We start from the raw sequence: 6836 nt of genomic DNA, 5'->3' as shown, positions 1-6836 counted from the left end.
ATTTATCCGGCAAGGATAAGCGTATCCCAGGAGCGGCCACTCGCTGCGGAGGAGGTGCAGGAGCTGGCGGAGGAGATGACTGCTGAAGCTGTGGTAGCAACTGTTGTAGCATAACGGTCAGTTGAGACAGCTGTTGGCCTTGTTGCGCTATCTGTTGTGACTGCTGGGCGACCACCGTGGTGAGGTCAGCGACAACTGGCAGAGGAACTTCAGCGGGATCCATGGCCGGATCTACTGTCACGATGCCGGCTGGCAGGTAGTGGACCCTCTGTGCCAGAGAGGGATTGGCGTGGACCGTGCTAGTGGACCGGTTCTAAGCCACTACTGGTTTTCACCAGAGCCCGCCGCAAAGCGGGATGGTCTTGCTGCGGCGGTAGTGACCAGGTCGTATCCACTAGCAACGGCTCACCTCTCTGGCTGCTGAAGATAGGCGCGGTACAAGGGAGTAGGCAGAAGCAAGGTCGGACGTAGCAGAAGGTCGGGGCAGGCAGCAAGGATCGTAGTCAGGGGCAACGGCAGAAGGTCTGGAAACACAGGCAAGGAACACACAAGGAACGCTTTCACTGGCACTAAGGCAACAAGATCCGGCAAGGGAGTGCAAGGGAAGTGAGGTAATATAGGGAAGTGCACAGGTGAAAACCCTAATTGGAACCACTGCGCCAATCAGCGGCGCAGTGGCCCTTTAAATCGCAGAGACCCGGCGCGCGCGCGCCCTAGGGAGCGGGGCCGCGCGCGCCGGGACAGAACAGACGGGGAGCGAGTCAGGTAGGGGAGCCGGGGTGCGCATCGCGAGCGGGCGCTACCCGCATCGCGAATCGCATCCCGGCTGGCAGCGGGATCGCAGCGCCCCGGGTCAGAGGACGTGACCGGAGCGCTGCAGCGGAGGGAGTGAAGCGAGCGCTCCGGGGAGGAGCGGGGACCCGGAGCGCTCGGCGTAACATTAACTTTCTGGCACCAGTTGATAAAAAAAAAAAAAAGTCCTTGAAGAGATTGAAGTTATAGTCTTAAATTTACTTCGGCTACATTATAGATTTGGATTAATCTTTTTCCTGTTTTTATATACTACTGGGGATAGTAGATTATATTTGGGAATTGTAACATATCCAGATTGGATTGATAGCTTCCTGTCGGCTTGAAACAGGCAGGTGGTGGCAACGATTTAATTGGGTGGTGTAAGAGGGATTTTTTATCATTATTTTTGGTCTAGTGTAGACAAATAGTGATTTTATAGATAATCCTACCCCCTGCACGTCTCGGTTCGTGACACCCGGCAGCTCCACAGATCCCGCAGAAATCTGGCACCAACGGGTACCAGTGATGAAGCAGCGATGGCACACGGTACCACCGTGAAAGAATATTGTAGCAGGACCCCTGAGGTCTTGTGGCGACAGCTGCTATATGAGTGAGGATGAAGCATCGGGACTATTGCTCAGGAGGGTACTGCTTACCCAATTCCGCCTCCCACGCCGTACAGTTGGGTGGGAGGGATTGATATCTGGGGGAAAGCAAGAGAGCGTAAAGGAGCAAAATGGAATGCCAGGGGCAGGACGAGGTTGTACAAAACTGTTCAAAGGGATGAGTGAGCGATGCAGGTGGAGATCGCCCTTAAGTGAAGAGTAGAAATGTTGTAATTGGAGGTATTCAAACAGAGCTCTACGAGTGGTGGGCCAGGAGTGCCATATGGTGGTCAAGGGCTTCAGGACACTCTGGTCAAGGACATGAAAAAAATGTACTGGATGGGAAAGGGAAGATCCCAGGATCCCACCCACTGAGGAAAAGCCAGGTTCAACACAAATAATTTTTTTGTTGGTTTTGCAGGATATTTTAGGGTACAGTGAGTATTTTGGTGGTACCCATTATAAGTACAGAAGGTGCAAAGGAGAAAACTAAAACACAAAAATGAAAATTCATAAAATACAGAAACCTCCCAGGCAGGGAGGAGAGAGAAAAAAAAAGAAAAGACTTGAAACACAATACATTACTTGTCAACTTTTGCTGATTGTTATTTTTTAGAATTTAAACTATATATAAAAGAAAAAGAGAAAAAAGAAGGAGGAAAGAGATAAGAAATGGGGTAAGATATATTTATGGTGATCTAAATTCAAGCCATTTGGCCCATATAGTAGTAAATTTTAATAATCGGTTACCAGCAATTGCGATGGAGCGCTCCATAGTGTAGTTAATATGTACTTTGTTAATTAGGTGCTGGAGGTCTGGTAGTTCTCCACTCTTCCACTTAAATGCCACCACCACCTTAGCGACGGTGAGAAAATGCACCATGATAGTGACATCTGATAAAACAAATATCATCTAAGCCTAGGTGGAGCAGCGCCACTTCTGGCCCCAAGGGACAGCATAGCCCAGAATGGTGCACAGGGTGGAATATATTTTGTACCAAAAGGGTTTGATCATTTTGCATTCCCACCATATATGGAATATAGTGCCCATATCCTCATTACAGCGCCAGCATTGGTTAGGGTGAACCGGAAACATTTGTGCAAGTTTGTATGGGGATAAGTACCATCGGTACAAAATTTTTCTTGCAGTCTCTAGGTCGGAGGCATTATGAGAAACCTTGCTACTTAGTGTAAAGGAATGGGTCCATTGATCATCCGTAAAACTTTTGTTTAGGTCATGTTCCCATTTCCTACAGCAAGTCGGTAAGGTTGTGGTAGAGAGTAGAGAGTGGTAGGCTCTAGGTTATGCATTATGCAAGAGATTAGGGTTTGAAAAAAACAAACTGTACACGGACTCAGATTGAGAAGTTACAAATTGAAGGGACGTGACGTAGTGTCTTAACTGTAAATATTTGTAAAATTCAGTATTGGGAAGAGAACATTTCTGAGCTATTGTAGTAAATGGTAAAAGTCCCCTTGTATCTGAAATATCTAAGCATGTTGAGATACCTTTCTGTTGCCAACTAGAAAAATCAGTGTTAGGAATCTGTGAATCTGTGATCTGTGATCTAGAGGCATATCCTCCAATCTCAATGGGAGTATAGACTCCTGAATAAGGGGTAGAGACCATATTTGGAGTGATGCCTTAATCATTGGGCAAAATTGTGTAATAATTTTGCCTACTCGAGCTAACCACAGTGTAGTGTGAAGGGAATCTGTTGGTATCAGGGAAGATTCTATATCTACCCATCATTTGGAGCGGTCGTTTATCCACCATGCTTTTAACTGATCTAATAATATAGCTTGATAATACCGAAGTAGGTCCGGACATTTCAAGCCTCCTCTATTGCTCGGTAAATTCAATAGCTTTGCAGATATTCTTGCATTTTGATTTTTCCAAATGAACTGCATGAAAAGGCGTTGCAAGGCTTGGATCCTGCTTTTAGGTACTGGGATGGGTAAGTTGCGGTTATAATAAAGGACTTTATCCCAAGAAACTGGGAATTTAGAGTATTTAGTGATGTCCCGAAGCAGTATAGTGTTTAAATCGGAGTAATTAACCAAGCTTAACTTAGACGTAGGGGAAGTGAGAGTAATTCCTAAATACGGAATTTGTCCATTTGTCCATTTGTAAGGGTATGTTTTTTTCAAGCTGTTTTTAACATCATGTGGGATACCAATGTCTAAGATAAGGGATTTAGAAGGGTTGATTTTATAGTAACTTATTTTACCAAACTTCTGAAAGATTTTTGCTACATCGGGCATGGATAAGCTGGGAGAGGTGAGAGATAATATAATATCATTGGCGAAAAGTCTGATGCGATGTTCTTTAAATCCGATAGTCACCCCTGAGATTTCATTAGATAAACAGATGTTTTGAGCTAGTGGTTCCATAGCCAGGGCAAATATCAAAGGGGACAGGGGGCACCCTTGTCTTGTACCATTTGATATTTGGAAATTCTCTGATAATGTACCCGACACCCGGACGTTTGCGATGGTTTAGTGTACATGGCCATGACTTCTTTCCCAAATGCTCCCCCAAGCCCAAATCTAGCAAGTACCTGTGCCAAGTAACCCCAGTGCACGCGGTCAAAAGCCTTCTCCGCATCCAAAGTAAGAAAAAGAGAAGGTGTTCGACAGCGCTCCAGCACTGATATAATGTTGATAAATCGATGGGTTCCGTCTGAGGTCTGGTGCCCCTTCACAAATCCCACCTGGTCGTTATTTATGAATAGGGGCAAAACAACTTTTTTGCCCCTTTTGGCCAATATAGTCGCATATATCTTAAGATCCATGTTTAACAAGGCTATGGGCCTGAAATAGCTGGGTGTGTCAGGGATTTTGCCCGGTTTTGGAAGGGTAACTACCAATGCCCTAAGCATCTCGAGGGGAAAGTGACCACATGTGATATTTTCATTATACGTTTTAACCAAATAGAGTGCCAAGCAGGACTTATACAATTTATAGTATGCGTTGGATAGCCCATCTGGTCCTTGTGACTTGTGTAGTTTTAGCGCTTTTATTGCTAAAATAATTTCATCTAAGGTCATTGTGGCAGAAAGAGAACCTAACTGGTCTATGGACACACGGGGAGCTGCAAATTGTTTAGGAAGGCCAAAATATCATTATAAGTTGGCTGAAATGTCTCTGGTCATCTTTAAGATTATAAAGTGTGTTATAGTAATCTGACAGGACATTTTGCGATACATTTAGGGTCTGTTATTTTGTCTCCCTGCTTATTAAATATATAATGAATGCAAGTTTTAGTTTCTTCAGTTTTTAACTGTTTAGCCAAAAATGCTCCAGGGCGGCTCCCATGCCAGTAATGGTTTAATTTTTTCTTACGTATGGCCAAATCAAATTTATGACTTTGCAAAGAGTGTAGTTGAGCCATGAGTTGGGATATTTCATTGGCCCTTTGGGGATCAAATTTGGATTTATTTAAACTATGCAAAGTTGCTAGCTTCTGTTGAATGCTCAAGATTGCCTGAGTGTTGGTTTTCTTAAAATGGGATGCCTGTTTTATAAAGTGTCCCCATATGAAGGCTTTATGAGCGCAACAAAGTGTGCTTTCTGATACCTGCCCATTGTCGTTAATAAAAAAATAATTATGGATGGCTTCCTCAGTAGGAGGCATGTAATCGGGGTGGTGGAGTATCGACTCATTAATACGCCAGATGGAATCATAGGAGCGTGGGAATTGTTCTCTGAGAGATAATATTATAGGGCTATGGTCAGACCATGTCATAATGTCGATCTTAGTCGATTCCACTAGGTGCATATTGAAATGTTCTATTAACAAAAAATCTATTCTCGAATAGGTCTCATGGCGTGAAGAATAGAATGTGAAATCCCGTTCTCCTGGGTGTTGTATTCTCCAGGGATCATAGTGGTGATGGGAAGTAAGCGTTCTGGCATAGGGGGTTGGCTCTATAGTTGATCCAGCGGCTGTTGAGTCCATAGAAGGCCATAATGCCGTATTGAAATCCCCCATTATAAATAATGTTCCCTGTCGGATGCTAGCAGTTGCTTTTAATATTTTTAGAATAAACCCATGTTGTCTGGTATTAGGGCTGTAGACAGAAACCAATGTATTTTGTATGTTGTTAATTAAACAGTTTAATATAATGTACCGGCCATCTTCATCTACAATTTGTTGTTGAGGGGTAAAGGCAACTGTGTCTCGGATCAGGATAGAGACCCCCCTCTCTTACGAACTGCCGGTGAGGACACTATTTTGGAGTAGTCTTTAATCTTTAGTCTATGTAAATCGGCTTTATTTAGATGGATTTCTTGAATGCAGCATATATCTGCATATTGAGAGCGTATTTCTTTTGATAATAGGGAGCGTTTATATGGTGAATTTAGGCCGTTTACATTAAGAGAAAGTATTTTTTATGTCATTTTTTGTATATGATAACAGTCCTGTACCGAGACTATGGCTATGTAAGAGAGAGAGAGGTCTCCACCCGTGTATTGTATGGGTGCGAAGTCAAATGCTGACCGTAAAGATGTCAATTAGTTCGGGCTGAGATATCTGTTGCATAGGCTACCTAAAAAAATAAAAAATGAACATAAGGATATTCATGTACCTGAATATGACAGAGAGTAATCGGCAATGGGGAATAAGGAACAGGAGAAGAAAAGCAAAAAAGAGGATACAAAGAATAAGTCAAAGATAGTCGCCGCTATAGTTTCATCTAATAACCAAAAGGAAAATTTAAAAGATATAAAGCAAATAAACAAAGGTTTGCATAGCTAAGTGCTTTTTTACTCTTGTTTAACCCCTTCACGACCACGGACGTAAATGTACGTCCTGGCTTGGCGGGACTCCCCGCACCAGGACGTACATTTAAGTCCTGTGTATGACCGCGAGCATCGGGGACACGCCCGTAATGGCCCACATCCGCGATCGCGCAGATGTCCGCCATTAACCCCTCAGATGCCGTGATCAATACAGATCACGGCATCTACGGCATTGCACTACTTTGATTGGATGATCAGATCGCCCGCGGCGATCCGATCATCCAGCATGGCGGCCGGAGGTCCCCTTACCTGTCTCGGCCGTCTCCCGGGGTCTTCTGCTCTGGTCTGAGATCGAGCAGACCAGAGCAGAAGATCACCGATAATACTGAGCAGTGCCGTGTCCTATACATAGCACTGAACAGTATTAGCAATCAAAGGATTGCTATAGATAGTCCCCTATGGGGACATAAAAAGTGTAAAAAAAAAAAAGTTGAAAAATGTAAAAAAAAAAAAAGTAAAAAAAAAAGTGAAATATCCCCTCCCCCAATAAAAATGAAAATTGTCAATTTTTTCCATTTTACCTCCAAAACATATTTGGTATCGCCGCGTGCGTAAATGCATCCGAACTATCAAAATATAAATGTTAATTATCCCATATGGTGAATGGCGTAAACGTAAAAAATAAAAAAAAGT

Source organism: Hyla sarda, chromosome 7 (assembly GCF_029499605.1).
Source record: "Hyla sarda isolate aHylSar1 chromosome 7, aHylSar1.hap1, whole genome shotgun sequence".
Taxonomy (NCBI): Eukaryota; Metazoa; Chordata; class Amphibia; order Anura; family Hylidae; genus Hyla; species Hyla sarda.
Note: the sequence above shows the minus strand (reverse complement) of the source record.